The sequence below is a fragment of the Ovis aries genome, chromosome 4, assembly GCF_016772045.2.
Source record: "Ovis aries strain OAR_USU_Benz2616 breed Rambouillet chromosome 4, ARS-UI_Ramb_v3.0, whole genome shotgun sequence".
Taxonomy (NCBI): domain Eukaryota; kingdom Metazoa; phylum Chordata; class Mammalia; order Artiodactyla; family Bovidae; genus Ovis; species Ovis aries.
Window position 1 is genome coordinate 24,407,916 of NC_056057.1, and position 21,376 is coordinate 24,429,291.

At 37.2% G+C, this 21,376-nt stretch overlaps 1 protein-coding gene across 2 annotated transcripts in view; it reads right to left on the reverse strand.

Moving 5' to 3' along the window:
- The window catches only part of DGKB (diacylglycerol kinase beta), a 1,339,752-nt gene that overhangs the window by 1,071,072 nt on the left and 247,304 nt on the right, over positions 1-21,376 (reverse strand). The window lies entirely within an intron of this gene.

The window sequence follows — 21,376 nt, forward strand, 5'->3', positions numbered from 1 at the left end:
AGTGCTATATTTACATCTGCAAAGAAACAACTGAAAAACCAACTTCCAGTTTGAGGCAATCTGAGTAGGTAACCTTCAAGAGTTTTGCAGTGTTTCCAAGTGACTGAATATTTTAACTTTCAGAGACAATGAAAGCCATTGTCATTCTACATCCCCTATGTCCTTAACACTTCTTTAGCTTTCAAGACAGAGAAGGCAATGGCAACCCACTGCAGAGCTCTTGCCTGGAAAATCCCATGGGCAGAGAAGCCTGGTAGGCTGCAGTCCATGGGGTCGCTAAGAGTCAGACAAGACTAAGCGACTTCACTTTACACTTTTTTGCATTGGAGAAGAAAATGGCAAACCACTTCCGTGTTCTTGCCTGAAGAATCGCAGGGATGGGGGAGCCTGGTGGGCTGCCGTCTATGAGGTCGCACAGAGTCGGACACGACTGAAGCGACTTAGCAGCAGCAGCAGTAGCTTTCAAGAGTTTACACTGTTAAACATTTCCAATATATTTAAAGGAGATTCAGGATATTTTAAGAAAATACCATGCCCACACATAGGCCAATTAATTTGAAATCTCATTAAGTTAAATGTTTTTTCTAAACATAGGTAAAGACAAAACTGACTGGGTAAAGCGAAAAGTGAATAAATAAATAACTTGAAAAATTATGAAAATTAAAAAATTAAATCCAGATAAAGCTCTGGGATAATATAACTCATCAGTGATTTCTTTTAAGCTTTAAAAGAACAGTTAATTGCACATTCTATAATTCATACAAACACTTTAAAATTTCTTTAGATTAACAGTATGTATAAAACCTAATTTTAGGTTTTCAGTTCAATTCAGTTCAGACGCTCAGTCATATCTGACTCTTTGCAACCCCATGAACCGCAGCACACCAGGCCTCCCTGTTCATCACCAACTCCCGGAGTCCACCCAAACCCATGTCCATTGAGTCGGTGATGCCATCCAGCCATCTCATCCTCGGTCATCCCCTTCTCTTCCTGCCCCCAAACCCTCCCAGCATCAGAGTCTTTTCCAATGAATCAACTCTTCCATGAGGTGGCCAAAGTATTGGAGTTTCAGCTTTAGCATCAGTCCTTCCAATGAACATCCAGGACTGATCTGCTTCAGAATGGACTGGTTGGATCTCCTTGCAGTCCAAGGGACTCTCAAGAGTCTTCTCCAACACCACAGTTCAAAAGCATCAATTCTTCAGGGCTCAGCTTTCTTCACAGTCCAAATCTCACATCCATACATGACCACTGGAAAAACCATAGCCTTGACTAGACGGACCTTATTCGGCAAAGTAATGTCTCTGCTTTTGAATATGTTATCGAGGCTGGTCATAACTTTCCTTCCAAGGAGTAAGCGTCTTTTAATTTCATGGCTGCAATCACCATCTGCAGTGATTTTGAAGACCCCCAAAATAAAGTCAGCCACTGTTTCCACTGTTTCCCCATCCATTTCCCATGAAGTGATGGGACCAGATGTCATGATCTTCATTTTCTGAATTTTGAGCTTTAAGCCACCTTTTTCACTCTCCTCTTTCACTTTCAACAAGAGGCTTTTTAATTCTTCTTCACTTTCTGCCATAAGGGTGGTGTCATCTGCATATCTGAGGTTATTGATATTTCTCCTGGCAATTTTGATTCCAGCTTGTGCTTCTTCCATTTCTCATGATGTACTCTGCATAGAAGTTAATATGCAGGGTGACAATATACAGCCTTGACGTACTCCTTTTCCTCTTTGGAACCAGTTTGTTGTTCCATGTACAGTTCTAACTGTTGCTTCCTTTGACCTGCATACAGGTTTCTCAAGAGGCAGGTCAGGTGGTCTGGTATTCCCATCTCTTTCAGAATTTTCCACAGTTTATCGTGACCCACACAGTCAAAGGCTTTGGCATAGTCAATAAGGCAGAAATAGATGTTTTTCTAGAACTCTCTTGCTTTTTCCATGATCCAGCAGATGTGAGCAATTTTATCTCTGGTTCCTTTTCCTTTTCTAAAACCAGCGTGAATATATGGAAGTTCACAGTTCACATATTGCTGAAGCCTGGCTTGGAGAATTTTGAGCATGACTTTACTAGTGTGTGAGATGAGTGCAATTGTGTGGCAGTTTGAGCATTCTTTGGCATTGCCTTTCTTTGGGATTGGAATGAAAACTGACCTTCTCCAGTCCTGTGGCCACTGCTGAGTTTTCTGGATTTGCTGGCATATTGAGTGCAGCACTTTCACAGCATCATCTTCCAGGATTTGAAATAGCTTCACTGAAATTCCATCATCTCCACTAGCTTTGTTGGTAGTGATGCTTTCTAAGGCCCACTTGACTTCACATTCCATGATGTCTGGCTCTAGGTGAGTGATCACACCATTGTGATTATCTGGGTTGTGAAGATCCTTTTTGTACAGTTCTGTGCATTCTTGCCACCTCTTCTTAATATCTTCTGCTTCTGTTAGGTCCATACCATTTCTGTCCTTTATCGAGCCCATCTTTGCATGAAATGATCCCTTGGTATCTCTAATTTTCTTGAAGAGATCTCTAGTCTTTCCCATTCTGTTGTTTTCCTCTGTTTCTTTGCATTGATCGCTGAGGAAGGCTTTCTTGTCTCTCCTTGCTATTCTTTGGAACTCTGCATTCAGATGCTTATATCTTTCCTTTTCGCTTCTCTTCTTTTCACAGCTATATGTAAGGCCTTCTCAGATAGCCATTTTGCTTTTTTGCATATCTTTTCCATGGGGATGGTCTTGATCCCTGTCTCCTGTACAATGTCACGAACCTCCGCCCATAGTTCATCAGGCATTCTAGCTGTCAGATCTAGTCCCTTAAATCTATTTCTCACTTCCACTGTATAATCATCAGGGATTTGATTTAGGTCATACCTGAAAGGTCTAGTGGTTTTCCTACTTTCTTCTATTTAAGTCTGAATTTGGCAATAAGGAATTCATGATCTGAGCCACAGTTACTGGTCTTGTTTTTGCTGACTGTATAGAGCTTCTCCATCTTTGGCTGCAGAGAATATAATCATTCTGATTTTGCTGTTGACCATCTGGTGATGTTCATGTGTAGAGTCTTCTCTTGTGTTGTTGGAAGAGGGTGTTTGCTATGACCAGTGCGTTCTCTTGGCATAACGCTATTAGCCTTTGCCCTGCTTCATTCCCTATTCCAAGGCCAAATTTGCCTGTTACCTCAGGTGTTTCTTGACTTCCTACTTTTACATTCCAGTCCCCTATAATGAAAAGGACATCTTTTGGGGGTGTTAGTTCTAAAATGTCTTGTAGGTCTTCATTGAACCATTCAATTTCAGCTTCTTCAGCATTACTGGTTGGGGCATAGGCAATTCAATTCAATTCAATTCAATTAAACTGTACTTAAAGTTAAAAAAATAACTTTGAAAATAAAGAAATCCTCTTAAACTAAAAGCTAGTATGATGCTAGAATCACTCACATTAACATTAGAATACTGCTGTCAATAGTATTAAGTCCTTCATTTGAAACATCTTGTCAAAAAAAATTTTTTTTCAAAGAATATTGTAGCAGTGAAAAGAAAGAATCTATGTTTTTGTGCTGTTTTGTTTATGCAAATCTATAGCTGAATGATTTCATTTAGAATATCCAAAGCAATGATTTAGAAAATTATAAAAATTAAAATTGATGATTTCAGTAAAGTGGATCAAGATCAAGGTTGGCAAACAATTCTCTGCAGACCAAATCAGCCTACCCACTGTATTTGTAAATAATGTTTTCTTAGAACATAACCACGCCCATTCCTTTAGGTGTCATCAATTGCTGCTTTTATAGGCAGAGTCAGAGCACTTGTGCCAGAGCCTCTAAAGGGTGTTAGACCTTCCAAAGGTCTAAGATATTAATATTCAGCCCTTTATAGAAACATCTGTTAACCCTGATGAAGATAAATATTTGATAATCAAAAAATTTAACCAGCAATTAATAGTTCCAGAAAGAGATAACAAAGAAAGATACAGGGAGGGAGATTTCTTGGACCTGAATCCTATGGATTTTCAGATTACATGTAAAGACTGTCTGATTATTCCATAGGAAGAAAAACATCACAGTAAGCCAGGCAAGATCATAATGATATTTCAAACCTATATTCAGATCTCCTTTCCAGAGAAGGAAAAAGGTTACATACAAAATTTGCAGGGTATTTCAACCTATAGGTGTTTAGGGTATTTCTAGAAGATCAATCTAGAAAATTAGAAGTCAATGAAATAATTACAGCCTACAATTTAAAGTCAAGTCATGATTACACGTATGAGGTCTTTAAATGCTTTACTCCTGATCTCTTAGAAAATACTCCACCTAAATTAGGAAGTAAATACCAAAATGGAACACATGAGATCCAATAGAGAAGTCAGAGGAAGAAAATTCTCAGGATGATGAAAAATGGTAATATTCAAAGCCATATGTGCAGTGGGTTTTGTGAATAAACAGGTCAGATGGGAGCAAGGGAAACAGAGATCCAGGAAGAACATATCAAGGGAAAAATAGTAAAACTTACAGATGTATATTAAGTACTAGATCATATTGAAAATAATTTTACAGTTCTTTGAAAACATTTGGGTGCCGAGTTAGTGTTAAGTATATAGAAAAAAGCAAATGAAGTGAATGAGGTAACTCCAAGATAAAGAAAAACTCATACAAGAAATGAAGTGTTAGTGTCTTTAGTATAGAAATGAAGTGTGAAAGTTCTGACAATGACTCAACTGAGAGCAATATTTGCAAAACCATAAAAATGTAAACACTGAAATCTGACATAACCAGGAAGTTAGATATTAGTATTTTAGGAGAATGGCTATAGAAGTGGAATCCCAAAGGGAAGAACTCTACAAGGTAAATCCTCTTCTATAATGTAAGTCCATAAGTAAAGTTTAACAGTGAAAAATAAAGACATGGCTCTGAAAACTACATTAGTTAGAAATGTGGATTCAGTTTTTGAAAAGGAAGATGGAGGGCATAAGGAGAGTGATAATGGTTGATGGAAAAACAGGGGGGTGTTGTTATCATTAGCTGGGTACTACTATTAGAGATTTAGAAACAGAACAGAATTTGTCAATTATGATTCAGTAAAGCTGGAGAAAAGTAATATAAATTGAAATAAATAAAACCCAAACAAATTATAGCTTAAGAATGCAAGTTCTATATTTTAAAGGCCTATGTATAAACCGAACTTGGCCAAATACTAACTGCAACTTTGAGTGACTAAATCTGTCTCAATTTTTTTCCTTTTTAATATAGGTATAATAAAAGTACATGAGAGACATCATAGACAGTATATAAGCTAATGCAGGTAAGACTTTTATTTTAAAAACAAATTTTATTTTGTTAAAATAGCAATTATGATTTTAAAGTAATAAGCATAAATGAGAAAACAGTATCTTTACAGCAGATCTACAAAAGAATAATCTGTATTAGTAATATCTAAGACCTATACAAAGTGTCAGCAAACTGAAAGAGAAAAATTTTGAAAAATCCTGAATATGAAATCAGTCTATTTAAAATTGCTGTTAATCCTAATAATAAAGCTATATTTTCCTGTTGTTGAATCAGACTATTTTATTTGAAGACAACTGTATACAACATTTATGAAAAAGGTGAATAGAATAATTTTCATAAAATTTTATAGACATTTAGAAGACTACTGGCCCTTAGAAATTTTTTCCTAGGAAGAAAATCTTAAACACAAAAGAAAGAAGTTCTATGAACATCAACAATTTAGGTAATTTTAGGAATGTTTCTAAGAACCTAGTTTTTTTCAGTTTGGTTTCTTAAACAGATTTCATAATTATATTATTATATTTACCATTGCATATTCACAGCTCTTTTAAAGCTGTCGGATATCATTCCCATTATACCAATAATATTTGTAAAGTAACCAGTAACTATAATTCCTGGTTATTAACAAATATTACTATCCTTTTGATGAGATGGGGAGAACTGCTTTAAAAATGTATATACATAATCTAAAAGCTTGGTCCAGAGATAAACACTTAAAACTGCATGAAATAGTCCTGAACTCAAAGGAAAGTAAAATAGTTCAAAGATTTTTCCTCTCTCCAAATAGAATACTTATTTGGAATAGAGACTGACCTCATAGCAACCACTAACTTTCACTAAAAACTGAAGAATTTAACCACCCAGTGTGTGACATCAACAGGATTTCCAGTCTCAAAGTAGTTTGCCTAAATATACCCAGAAATACCACACCTGAACTTAAGAAAAATGTCCTGGCATCACGGAAAAAAAGTCAAAGATCATGCGATTTCCTCTGCTGGTTCAATCCTGCACTTATTACTAATATATACACATCCAGTTAGTTATGATCCCCTCCCTGGCTTAACTGCAAAAAGCATCCCCTTTTTCCAAGACACACTTTAGGATTTTCTAGAAAAAAATGATTTAAAATTCCACACTTCCTCCTGACTAGCTAATCTTTTAAAAGGGACAGTATCAACCTACTTATATGGCATTTTAAAAGCATTTCTAAAACTTTTTCTTTCAAAAGACTTTCAGAGAACAAAAAGAGTTGCATACTAGGGATAACTGAATAGCTCCCTACCAGAGACAAGAGAGTAACTGGACATAAAACAAGCTTATTAGCTAAAACTTAGCAGAACTGTATATACAGATAATTGCTGGCATAGACAAAATACGGTGGGACAATCTTGACTGGCAAGACACAATATGGGGCAGCAGACATCTCACAGGTGGTGGAGATAGCATATGAGAATGATTACCAGCCCTGATGGCTCAGTGGGTATATATTCTCCTGCAATATAGACACAGGAGATGTGGGTTTGATCCCTATGTCCAGAAGATCGCCTGGGGAAGGAAATGGCAATTCACTCCAGTGTTCTTGCCTGGAGAATCCCATGGACAGAGAAGCCAGGCTATAGTCCAAAGGGTCGCAAAGAGTCAGACATGACTGAGCAATTAAGCACACACCAGACCAGCCTGGAGCCCTGCTGAATGGATCTGAATTTCAGATCTGCCACTTACTAGCCATGTACTGAACAACTGATTTGCACATTGTGTGCCTTAATCATCTATATAATAGACACAACGCTAACACCAACTTCTTAAGATTACAGCAAAGAATAAATTGACTCCTGCCTGTATTTAGATCATAGCAAACATCCTCTTCTAACAACGTAAGAGAAGGCTCTACACATTGATATCACCAGATGGTCAACACTGAAATCAGATTCTTTGTAGCCAAAGATGGAGAAGCTCTATACAGTCAGCAAAAACAAGACCAGGAGCTGGCTGTGGCTCAGATCATGAACTCCTTATTGCCAAATTCAGACTTATACTGAAGAAAGTAGGAAAACCACTAGACCATTCAGGTATGACCTAAATCAAATCCCTTACAATTATACAGGGGAAGTGAGAAATACATTTAAGGGACTAGATCTGATAGACAGAGTGCCTGAGGAACTATGGACGGAGGTTCGTGACAGTGTACAGGAGACAGGGATCAAGACCATCCACAAGAAAAAGAAATGCAAAAAAGCACAATGGCTGTCTAAGGAGGCCTTACAAATAGCTGTGAAAAGAAGGGAAGCAAAAAGCAACGGAGAAAAGAAAAGATATACCCATTTGAATGCAGAGTTCCAAAGAATAGCAAGGAGAGACAAGAAAGCCTCCCTCAGTGATGAGTGCAAAGAAATACAGGAAATACAACTGGAAAGTCTAGAGAGTTCTTCAAGAAAATTAGAGATACCAAGGGAACATTTCATGCAAAGATGGGCTCGATAAAGGACAGAAATGGTATGGACCTAACAGAAGCAGAAGATATTAAGAAGAGGTGGCAAGAATACACAGAAAAACTGTACAAAAAAGATCTTCATGACCCAGATAATCACAATGGTGTGATCACTCACCTAGAGCCAGACATCATGGAATGTGAAGTCAAGTGGGCCTTAGAAAGCATCACTACAAACAAAGCTAGTGGAGGTAATGGAATTCCAGTTGAGCTATTTCAAATCCTGGAAGATGATGCTGTGAAAGTGCTGCACTCAATATGCCAGCAAATCTGGAAAACTCAGCAGTGGCCACAGGACTGGAAATGGTCAGTTTTCATTCCAATCCCAAAGAAAGGCAAGGCCAAAGAATGCTCAAACTGCCACACAATTGCACTCATCTCACACACTAGTAAAGTCATGCTCAAAATTCTCCAAGCCAGGCTTCAGCAATATGTGAACCATGAACTTTCAGATGTTCAAGCTGGTTTTAGAAAAGGCAGAGGAACCAGAGATCAAATTGCCCACATCTGCTGGATCAAGGAAAAAGCAAGAGAGTTCCAGAAAAACATCTATTTCTGCTTTATTGACTATGCCAAAGCCTTTGACTGTGTGGATCACAATAAACTGTGGAACATTCTGAAAGAGATGGGAATACCAGACCACCTGATGTGCCTCTTGAGCAACCTGTATGCAGGTCAGGAAGCAACAGTCAGAACTGGACATGGAACAATAGACTGGTTCCAAAGAGGAAAAGGAGTACGTCAAGGCTGTATATTGTCACCCTGCATATTAACTTCTATGCAGAGTACATCATGAGAAACACTGGGCTGGATGAAGCACAAGCTGGAATCAAGACTGCCAGGTGAAATATCAATAAGCTCAGATACGCAGGTGACACCACTGAGAACGACAAATTGGCACTTACCAAGAGCACTGCCAGTGACTGAACAACAAATGCATTTGACATCTGCCTCTATGGAGACTGAACCCCATGCTGCTATAGCTGTTGGTTTTCAACAATCCCTGAGGGAGTTCACAGTGGAGTGAGCCACACTGTGCTCCAGGGAATCTGGTGGGACAGGATGTATATAGTTGGATGTTTTTAGGAACAGATTTTATGATCTCAATCCTTGTATCTCCTCATATCTAGAGAAGCACTAAATCCCTTCATGGTGACATCAGACCCTCATGACTAACAAAAAACCTTTTGTAAATTGAGTGTTTCATGGTACTGAACTCCCCCTTCACCAAAACCTTGTATATTGACTTTCTCCCACTGCCACTTTGGAGCAGTCTCTCAGAACTATCTGAGATGCTGCCTCCTGGGCTGCAGTTCTCATATTTCATTCAAATAAAACCTAACTTGCAGCTCTCAAGTTGTACATCTTTTTTAGTCGACACCACCCTTATGGCAAAAAGTGAAGAGGAGCTAAAAAGCCTCTTGATGAAAGTGAAACAGGAGAGTGAAAAAGTTGGCTTAAAGCTCAACATTCAGAAAATGAAGATCATGGCATCTGATCCCATCACTTCATGGCAAATAGATGGGGAAACAGTGGAAACAGTGACAGACTTTATTTTGGGGGCTCCAAAATCACTGCAGGTGCTGACTGCAGCCATGAAATTATAAGACGCTTACTCCTTGGAAGAAAAGTTTTGACTAAGCTAGGCAATATATTAAAAAGCAGAGACTTTAATGCCAACAAAGGTTGGTCTAGTCAAAGTTATGGTTTTTCCAGTAGTCATGTACAGATGTGAGAGTTGGACTCTAAAGAAAGCTGACTGCTGAAGAATTGATGCTTTTGAACTATAGTGTTGGAGAAGACTCTTGAGAATCGCTTGGACTGCAAGGAGATCCAACCAGTCCATCCTAAATGACATTGGTCCTGAATATTCACTGGAAGGACTGATGCTGAAGCTGAAACTCCAATACTTTGGCCACTTGATGCGAAGAACTGACTCATTTGAAAAGACCCTGATGCTGGGAAATATTGAAGGTGGGAGGAGAAGGGGACAACAGAGGATGAGATGGCTGGATGGCATCACCGACTCGATAGACATGAGTTTGAGTAAATCCTGGGAGTTGGTGATGGACAGGGAGGCCTGGTGAGCTGCAGTCCATGGGCCACAGAGTCAGACACAACTAGTGACTGAACTGACTCACTGTTTAGAGGAAGAGTAGCTGGTACAAAGAACATCCACATGGTGAACCAAAGGTATAATTTTCTTGTTCCTCAAGTTGCTCCTGGTCTATATCCGATTATTTCTTTTACCCTAGATTTGCTGCCCTGTGGCCTTTTTAGAGATTATTTCACATCTGTGTGAAACACTTCACATGAAAATTCAGGCAGAAAATTCATGTGAAAATTGACCTCCCTCAAACAAAGATTAACTGGTAAATGATTGCCAAGCACTTGGAACCCCTTAAGTGTTCCAAAAACGTTGCTTGTTAACTCGCCTCATCCTGAGAAGGGCCAGCTGATGACAATCCTAGGCTGAAGTATCTCATGTCATATAAACACTGAATCCAAAGTTGTTGTCAAATTTCCTATTTGCAAGCGGCGAGAGGGCACACTAAGAAGACATTCACAGAAGAGCATTGCATTCTGCACCTGGCATAAGATTAGCGGCTGCTTCAGGGAAATGTTATTTCCAGCATTTGGTTTTCAATTTGACTTATTTTTTCACATTTTTCACATCTGACTAGTTAAGGGAGCCTCACATAGCAATCTTCTTGTCATATAAGAAGATCATATGGTGAAAGGCAATATTATCTGAGAAAAATCTGGATTGAGACTATGGAAAAAAATTAATATTTTTTGTGTGTTTAGTAAGTCTTGCAGATGACATCACATTGACAATTTTTATTGTCTTATAATCCTTTAGGAAAGATACTTAATGGTCCCAGTGGCATCTTCAGCAGAAGTACACAGTGAAATCTGAAAGCAAGCTGTTTTCATGGTATTGTGAATTGCACAGGAGTACCATCGAGAGATAAATATTCATAAGTCATTAACAAATTCCAGATCAGTTCATGATTATTCATCATAAGAGCACATGTACTCAATTTTAAATGAATTATTCATTGGCTTTGTTTATGAACATCTTTAACTGATTAATGGTAAATCTTGATGAATATTCCTGAATTGTGCAAACCAAAGCACAGATCATAATGAATGAAGTCATCCATTGCTTTTCAGGAGTGTGAGATGAATAGCTGATACTGGGAAAAAAAATAAGAAATTGCAATGGTTTTGCAAATATGTCTGGTTTGGAAATCTTAGGGCTTAGCTTTTGATTAGTAACACATTGACAATCAACATCCTACTCTTTAAGCTATGAGTTTTGGCTTGAGACTCAGAAAAGGTGATGCAACATGGTGCCAGGAAACATGCCTCAAGCACTTTAGACTTTCTTTGGTCCAATTTTCTGAAACTAGGCCTCAGCTTTTCAATAGGTAGATCATCCATTTGAGGAGCTTCTTCAAATATGACATTTAATTCTAATTTATCCAATAATATTATTTTTGTGTTTTACTGTGGCATGAGTGCTAAGTTGCTTCAGTCATGTCTGACTTTGTGCAACCCTGTGGACTGCAGCCCTGTAGGCTCCTCTGTCCATGGGATTCTCCAGGCAAGAATATGGGTCTGGGTTGCCATACCCTCCTCCAGGGGATCTTCTCCACTCAGGAATTGAACCCGGTCTCCTGCATTGCAGGCAGGTTCTTTACTATCTGAGCCACCAGGGAAGCCCTTTACTCAGGTAGTAATTACTATGAGTTCTAACCTAACAAATCTTTAAGTGTATAATGCAGAACTGTTAATTCTAGGCATGATAACATACAGCAGATCTCTAGAATGTATTCAGCATGCACTAGTGAAACTTCACACCCTTTGGTTAGAAGCTCCCCATTTCCCCTTCTCTCCTAGCCCTGGCAACCACTATTCTGCTCCCTACTTGTATTAGTTTGACTATTCTGGATATCTCATATAAATGAAATCATGCCATATATACCCTCCTGTGGCTGGCTTATTTCATTTAGTATAATGTTTCTACAATTCATCCATGTTTTCACATATTGCACAATTTTCATATTTTTTCAGGCTGAGTAATAGTCCATTGTATTTTTATACCACATATCCACTGATGGATATTTAGGCTGGCTACTGTAACTAGTACTGCAATATGGAAATGCTACTATCTCTTCAAGACCCTAATTGCAATTATTTAAATAAATACCCAGAAGTGGGATTGCTGGATCATGAGGCAGTTTTGTTTTTCATCTATCGAGGATCCTCCATACTATTTCCCATAGTGGCATCACCATTTTTGCATTTCCTCCAACAGTTTACAAGGGTTGCAATTTCTCCACATCCTGGACAATACTCATCTTTTTCTTTTAATAACCATCCTAACAGGTATGGTGGAGAAGGCAATGGCAACCCACTCCAGTACTCTTGCCTGGAAAATCCCATGGATGGAGGGGCCTAGTGGGATGCAGTCCATGGGGTCGCTAGGAGTCGGACACAACTGAGCGACTTCACTTTCACTTTTCACTTTCATGCATTGGAGAAGGAAATGGCAACCCACTCCAGTGTTCTTGCTTGGAGAATCCCAGGGACACGGGAGCCTGGTGGGCTGCCGTCTATGGGGTCGCACAGAGTCGGACATGACTGAAGCGACTTAGCAACAGCAGCAGCAACAGGTATGAAGTGATACCTCATTGTAGCTATAATTTGTATTTCCCTAATGGTTAATGATGTTTAACACCTTTTCAAAAACCTGTTCACCATCTGTATGGCTTCTTTGGAGAAATGTTTATGCATGTCCTCGGTTCATTTTTAATGCTATTGGTAGTTGTTTCAATCTATTCATTGTTTCTTTTTCTCCAAAGAGTTTTAGTTTGACTGAAAGACATAATATTTTTAAAATGTCCATATTATCCAAAGTGATCTATAGATTCAAAGCTGCTGCTGCTGCTGCTAAGTCACTTCAGTCGTGTCCAACTCTGTGCAAACCCATAGACGGCAGCCCACCAGGCTCTGCCGTCCCTAGGATTCTCCAGGCAAGAGTGCTGGAGTGGGTTGCCATTGCCTTCTCATATTCATGAAAGTGAAAAAAGAAAGTGAAGTCGCTCAGTCGTATCTGACTCTTAGCGACCCCATGGACCGCAGCCTACCAGGCTCCTCCGTCCATGGGATTTTCCAGGCAAAGGTACTGGAGTGGGTTGCCATTGCCTTCTCCGATAGATCCAAAGCAATCCCTATCAAAATCCCAATTGCATTTTTTATAGTAGAAAAAACAATCTAAACTGCATTTGGAAACACAAAATATCTAAATAACCAAAAAATTTGGAGAAGGAAGAACAAACAACGGCATTTTTTCATAGTAGAAAAAACAATCTAAACTATATTTGGAAACACAAAATATCTAAGTAACCAAAAAATTTGGAGAAGGCGTCACATTTACTTATTACAAAATGTATTGAAGATACAGTAATTAAAGAAGTATGGTATTGACATAAGTAAAAGCATTCACATCAATGGAATAACATATAGAAAACCCAGAAATAAGTCCATGTATCATATGGTCAACTGATCTTTGACAAGGGTGCTAAAAACGCACAATGAGGACAGGTTAGCTTCTTTAATAAATGGCATTTAGAAAAATTGATATCCACATACTTAAAAATGGAATTGGGCCTTAATCTTACATCATAAATAAAACTCAACTTAAAATTGATTGAAGACTTAAACAATTCCCCAGACTCCAAAGCTTCTAGATGAGTATACAGACATAAAAGCTCATGACACTGGTCTGGTAATGTTTCACAGATAAAACACCAAGGCAAAGGCAACAAAATGAAAATAGACAAAAACTGGGGTATGCCATCAAAATTCTTGAACATCAAAAATAACCTTATTTTTTCATAAGAATTGAAGTTTCTAGATGAGACGTTATTTTAAAACGAGTCAATGAAGCAGATTAAAAAAATGGAAAAATTAAAATAGAAAATAGTCTATGTTTTTTCCTATGTTAAAATCTAATAGAGTTCTTGTACATATTTATGTGTATTCAAGAGTCAATTTTCATATATATTTTCTTATTTCAGTATTTTTAACCTGACCTTTGATATTTTACTACAATAACATTTTATGATGGAGCTGGAAAATAACATTCTGGTATTAGTAATTCAAATGGCACTAAAATACTAAAGGCAGAGTTATTTTGTGGCATAGACTTTAGTCAGAGATTACTACCAAGCTATTATTAGAAAAGTCCACTGAATCAGAGCAAGTATGAGAATGAAGACAGATCCTTTGGGAAGTCTGGATAAAGGAAAAAACTGGATTATAAAATGAAATAAGTAGAAAAACCAAGTGAAAATATGAAAACAGGGAATGTAGGAGGAACATTTTATTGAAGTTAGATATTTATTATTCTTGATTTTTATATTTTAAAAAGTAAGCACAAGGGATAAATCACAAGCCCCAGAAAGAAATTTTTCTTTGAATAAATGGCTTACTTTTAAAGTTTCTGTGGATGCCCTGAACCAGATAAACTGCTTGACTGTTCCAAAAATATAAGTACATTCTTAGACCAATCAATTGCCACACCATATCTCTTGGTATTAATTTTATTAAGCTAGTGATTCCCAATCAGGTGTATATATTCCAATCATCTGTATGGCTTTTTGAACACATATACACTTTGAGTGAGAATTTTGAGGGAGAGGGGTATGTTTCTGTTAATATGTTCCGCAGATGATTATAACTCCTACAGTAGTTTCCAATGTGTTCATATCACATGTGGTAGACTATTTCCATTGCTGACCTTATTTTGCTTCCCACCTAGTGTTCATGTTTTTTGACCTAAAACCAAACAGAACTCTCCCACTATTACTACGGATTTGGGCATAAGACTTGTTTGGTCAATGGAATATTGGCAAGTATTTTAAAAGCAGAGCCTTGAAAAGTACTTGGAAGCTTTCAATTGTGCCCTTGCATCTCTGTCCTCACTGAGAAAATATGCTCAATCTAGACATTTAAGGGAAGTTGCACCAGTTTACCCATAGCTAACCTATATCAGTTTATAGCTATTGATTACTAGATCTGAGTAAGTCCAGCCAAAATGATCAGAACTGACCAGCTAAGACCAGAGTAAATCAATGAACTGCATGTTCATGGGCTAATAAATGCTTATTGTTTTAAGCCATTGAATGTTCATGTATTTCATAATTCAGCATTACATTCTCAAAAGAAAGTCAGTATACCATTCTAAGCAATAAATTATTTTAGCTAGATTCCAGTTTATATTTCCAATTTCAATTATTTGGAAAAGTCCAAGGTAGAATGGGAGAATTATGGAAAATAGAACTAGATAATGAGCATATTTCACAAAAAATATTCTAAGTGATTTTGGTCATATGACCCATCAAATATGATGACCACATGATATATGCAAATATTTTAATCCTTTATTATTCCATTATAAATGCCACATAATATCCATTGAGTCTAATAAAATCTGTTTCTAAAAATAAGCTAAATAAACATTAATGGAGTAATATGCAAAATTTAAGAATTATTTTATTCATTGATCTATTACTGTTTAAGAATAATGTTTCTGTTACTCTACTACATACAAATATACATTAATTATGATACACATATACTATATATGTGCAAATATAAAAGCACATGAAAGAAATGGCATAAAACAATAAGGAAAATTACTTATCTGACCTCTCAAAAGATAAACAATTTTAATATTAGAAAGCATATTCTCCATTATATAACATGCTATTTGATCACAATTGTTTTCCAAGTTTTTAGAAACTAATAAGTCATGAATCTGTTTGGTTATAATTATTAATATTCCATTTTCAATAGCATTTTAAAAACTCATACATTTGTATGTATGTAAAGAAGATATACTGTGTATTAAGAGATGCATTATACAGAGATGACACATTGCATATGGGGAGAAAATATATTATCATGTACATATAATTATGTATATACCACAGAAAAAAGAAAGATTCAAATGTAGCCCAATATATTCCAGTTCAAGATTACAATGAGGAGCAGAAATCAGCCTAAAAAAAAGGAAAAAACCTGAGAAGGGAAAGCCAGAGAAGTAAGAAGAAAATCAGAAAAGGGTGACGTCCTGTGAATTGCAGAAGCCAGTGTTCCAAAAAGAGGGTGCAGTCAACTGGGTTGTCTGCTGCTATTGATAAAAGTCATTAACCTTCATGGAGCCACCATGGAGGAGGTGGTACTCACTTCTCCACTCTGGGAAACACAACACAGAAGACATAAGAGAGGGTAAGGAGACTGAAACACTAAATATAGTGGAACATACACAAATCTATCAAAGATAACTTCTCTGTCTCCAATAGATTGTCCAATTAGCTCCAGTGTCTTGGCCTACATAAACCGGGGATGGTGAAGAATGGTAGTGCTAAATGGTTAGTAGTCACATGTGGATTTAAAATGTGAGAATCCAGAAATCTTGGATAAATGGAGACAGCGGAAGGTGTAGACAATACCAAAAAAGAAAGAAAGGGGGGAAAGAGGAATGAAGGAAGGAAAGGGGGAATCTGAAATGTAAATATAAAAAATGTTATCGTGTCTTTCAGTTTATAGACTTAAAGTGTGCATTATACAATGTGTCATGTTATAGTGATGGAAAGCAGGGGTGATCTTGGAGGTGATGTTGAAATTTTTCTTAGAAATTTTGGTTTTTGACTTGAATTAGAAATGGTACTTAAACTTCCTCTATAGCTTTCTTACACAGAAAAAGCTAACACAAAACTTTATTTGGTGAGCTAGTCATATTTTTCTTTTCTCTTTATTGGAGAAGGAAATGACAAGCCACTCCAGTATTCTTGCCTAGAGAATCCCAGGGACAGAGGAGCCTGGTGGGCTGCCGTCTATGGGGTCACACAGAGTCAGGCATGACTGAAGCGACCTAGCATGCATGCATGCATTGGAGAAGGAAATGGCAACCCACTCCTAGCTCCTACAAAAAGCAGAGTTCTAATTCTAGTAATCCAGAGTGTGCAGAGAATTTTGTGGAGACAATACGTGGCATCAGAAAAAAAGATAATGGAAGTGATAAAAACCTGTATCACAAAGAGTAGAGAATTTGAGTACAGCTACTTAGAATGCACCCTTCTACAAGAATTATGAACCTATGCCTCAAACTCGGTTTTCTGAATTTTGGGTTACAAATCATTCCAACTTATCATTCAGTTCTATAACTTTTTTTTAAATCAGTAATGATATTTCAAATTATAGACTTTAGAGATTTCAGGTTTTCTCATGACAATGCAAAAGAGAAGGAAAAGAGATGAAGGGTAAGAAAAAGGTGTTTTTACAGCTAGCTAGGGCTGAGTGATATTTAAGATTTTACTTAAATGGCAGTTCCTATTATATATATACGCAGTGCTCACCTGCACTGCTGCAGTACTGTTGGTAGACTCTGGGAACACCATTAAGTACTGGTAGATGAGAAATTATTGAAGTATCAAGTTGAGATACATAATCTTTTAAGTCAAAGAGAAGGTCACTTCATCATCAGTGACAAGGGACAGAGAGACCACGTCCTGGGCAACATTTTCTGTCCAGTATCATATAAGAATAATCAAGCCATTTCCTTTTTAATCTAATTTAATGCAGGTTTTTAAATAGGTTTTTTGTTTTTTAAATTTTGTTTTAGGACAGACTGCTGCTTCCATTATGTTTAGACTGACATAACCGAAGTATTATGAGTCTGATCTACTGGTGGTATCAAGGTCTGACTACCCAATTTCATTTTGGGATTGTCTCCGCAGGGCTACACATTTTAGACATCAACCACTATTGCAAATTGAAGCAGAAAGGTTAGGAGGCAGCAGGAAAAGTAAAGTGTAGGATGACGTATATAAACAAATGGTGGAAGTGCAATTACATCCAAGCCAACAAATTCATGGTCAGAAAACCATTTATCTGGCATGTAGTTGCTTATTCAATAGGCAATTTTTCAAAGCAGGTAGATCTGTGGAAAAACTACTGTTAACTGTGTCTGAGAGCAAATAATGATGGAATTTAGGGAAACAACACTTGTTTTCATCTCCATATATGCTCCTCAATAATTCTTTTCTATAAAATCCCCAGCTATGGTTTTTGCAGTAGTCATGTATGGATGTGAGAGTTGGACTATAAAGAAAGCTGAGTGCAGAAGAATTGATGCTTTTGAACTGTGGTGTTGGAGAAGACTCTTGAGAGTCCCTTGGGCTGCAAGGAGATCCAACCAGTCCATCCTAAAGGAAAGCAGTCCTGGGTGTTCATTGGAAGGACTGATGCTAAAGCTGAAACTCCAATATTTTGGCCACCTGATTCAAAGGGCTGACTCATTTGAAAAGACCCTGATGCTGGGAGGGATTGGGGGCAGGAGGAGAAGGGGACAACAGTGAATGAGATGGTTGGATGGTATCACCAACTCAATGGATATGAGTTTGAGTGAACTCCGGGAGTTGGTGATGGACAGGGAGGCCTGGCATGCTGCGGTTCATGGGGTCGCCAAGAGTCGGACACGACTGAGCAACTGAACTGAACTGAACTGAACTCCTTTTATTTCACTAATTGTCCCAGTATGAAAATTCTCGAATTTTTGTTTGAAACTTCCTTTCAAGCTCTCTCCTTAATTTTGATTTTTAAAAATGTTTATTTCAGGATTAGTAAATAACAATGCTTCAAAGAACTGTATATTTGTGGGCAAACAGAATACATGGTCATGGACGGAATAAGTCCTTTTAATGGAAAAGATGAATTATCACAGTATAAACTTGCCATGTTTTAATGAACTCAGTTGATTCAATTCATTGTTTCTAAATTATCTGGGATATTACCACTTTGCTCATGTGATAGACACTCAAAAGTTCCCAAATTACCATGACTCTTCCACTGGATTATCCATACTTAGATATGATCATACTTAGATTATTCATACTTAGATATGATCTTCATGGCTTACTTAATGCTTCTTTCAAGATTATTAGAGATTCTTGAAGCCTGTGGTGGTTTAGTCACTAAGTTATGTCTGATTCTTGCAACCCCATGGACTGTAGACTCCCAGGCTTCACTGTCCGTGGGATTCTCCAGGCAAGAATACTGGAGTGGGTTGCCATTTCCTTCTCCAGGGGATCTTCCCAACCCAAGAATCAAACCCAAGGCTTTTGCACTGCCGGCAGATTCTTTACCAACTGATCTAGCAGCCTATTCTCTTTTAAATCATTGTTTTGCTCATATCCTTTACAAAACAGAGCCATGTCTGAAACTGAGCTGGAGTCCAGGGTCGAGGTGAGAACTGTAATGTTTATGGAACCTAACAATGTTGGCTTAAATTCTGCAGAGTTTTATAGATTGGAATGACATACAATTCTACATTTTTATGGAAAATTCAGTTTATTGCATTTTGCGCATGACTGGATAAAGATTCTTTTATCCTGAAAATAATTTAAGAAAAAAACAAAAAACACTTGAAGCAAAATAACATAACCTGTATTTGAAAAACACTAAAATGCTCTTCCCAAAAAAGCATAAAGTTACTGAAGTTCAATTATCACTTTTATAAGGTTTGTAATAAATATTATGCTTTTTAGATATTTAAAGATCTCTATTATTAAAAAAAAAAAAAACAACTACTACTTAAAAGCATGTACCCTCCCAGCTGTATTACTTACAAATCAATTGGCCTTGGGAAAGTTATCTGACTTTTTCTCTATCTCTAAATGTGTAAAAGATAAGTCCTTTTATCAGTTGAAATAAATGTGAAATTCTTCATAGTTGAGCTGAATACATACTACAGAGAAAGCTGCTCTGTGCCAATAGGGTCAAAGAAGCACTCATGATGATACCTCTATTATCAGTGACACGAAAACCATTTAGATGGTTTATGAACATGGTTCACTGGGCCTTTTATCATGTGACTTGTTACCATGTTGTCAACAATTTAAATCAATTTTACATTGCTTTTTGTCATTTATTTACAGAAAGTGACATTTTAAATAACACCAGAAGGAAGGAGATAAGTGAGTCCATATGAATGTGAAGAAAAAAGCCGTCTAGAAGGGGGAACAATAAAGAGTTAAAAGTGTAAACTGGAGCATGCTGGTATATTTCAGGAATAGCACAAAGGCAATTGTTGCTGGCGCAAGTAAAAGAAGAGGAGCTTGGTAGAACATGAAAGAGATTAGGGAGGTTAGATCATATAGAGTCTCATTGGCCTTGGTAAGGAAATTATAGTTCTTTGAAGAAAGTATGTAACTTTCCTTATATTTAATATGAATAATTGATTCATGGCAGTCTGAGATGCTGATATATATGTTAAAAGATTTAAACATATTAAACTACCACTTCTAAACCAGTGCTCAAAACTTCTAACTAAAACTCAAATCATGCAATTACTTTATTATTCTGTCATAATTTTAAACTGTTCTATTATTGACCACATAGAATCTAAAAAGATATTCATCTAAACTCTTACCAGTATAATAAACAAATAAGTGTTAATTGCTCAATCATTATCTGACTCATTGCTGCCCCTTGGACTATAGCCTGCAAGGCTCCTATGTCCAGGCAAGAATACTGGAGCAGGTTGCCATACCCTCCTCCTGGGGATCTTCCTGACCCAGGGATCAAACCCAGGTCTCCAGCATTGTGGACAGATTCCTTACCATCTGAGCCACCAAGGATGCCGCAAAGAAATAAAGACAATTTTAAAACCTTAATTTCAAGACAAATATAGTGAATATGCTATATTTTTAAGTGGGCAATAACTTTAAAAGTTATTTTTAAATAAATTTTTATTTTAAATAAAATTTAAATGATGCCACAGGTATATGACTGTCTAATATCAAAAAGTAAGAACTGAGTCAACATTAGAAAGCTTTTTTCCTCTCTCCACTATGATAGCACCATGGACAGTGACTAGCCAATACCAAGAGTTAAAGCAAGTCTGTTGGTTAATATCGAAAATTCATAGCTACCACCAGTTTTTTTAAAGACAACTACATAAGAAGGCTTTAAGGTAATAATTAAAATCAGATATATGATTTAGTTCCTAAGCTTCATGAAAAAGCATAGTATAACACAAAGAGAATTGAATCAAGAACAAGGACAAGTATTTAAATATAGCTCTAAATACAGAAAACTAGACTCTCTTTGGTAGGCCAATGAATGTTTCAGGAGTTCACTGTACTTGTTATAAAATGGCGAGGTGGAACAAAAATGTACAAAATGTTACCTTAGGTCCTCTCTGTTCTAAATTTTAACATTATCTAAAAGTTGTCCTACAAATTTGAATGAATGCAACCCTAATTGATACACCCATACCATTGATATAAACTTTCAATGCTTTCAAATCCACTCAGAAAGAATGTCTATCACAAATAAGTGCTTCAATATATTGAATACCAAGCAGAGACCAGGGTTCGACCCCTGGATCAGGAAGATTTCCTGGAGAAGGGAATGGCAACCCACTCCAGTATTCTTGCCTGGGAAATCCTATGGACAGAGGAGCATGGTGGGCTACAGTCCATGAGGTCACAGAGTCAGACATGACCGAGCGACTAACACTTCAAGTA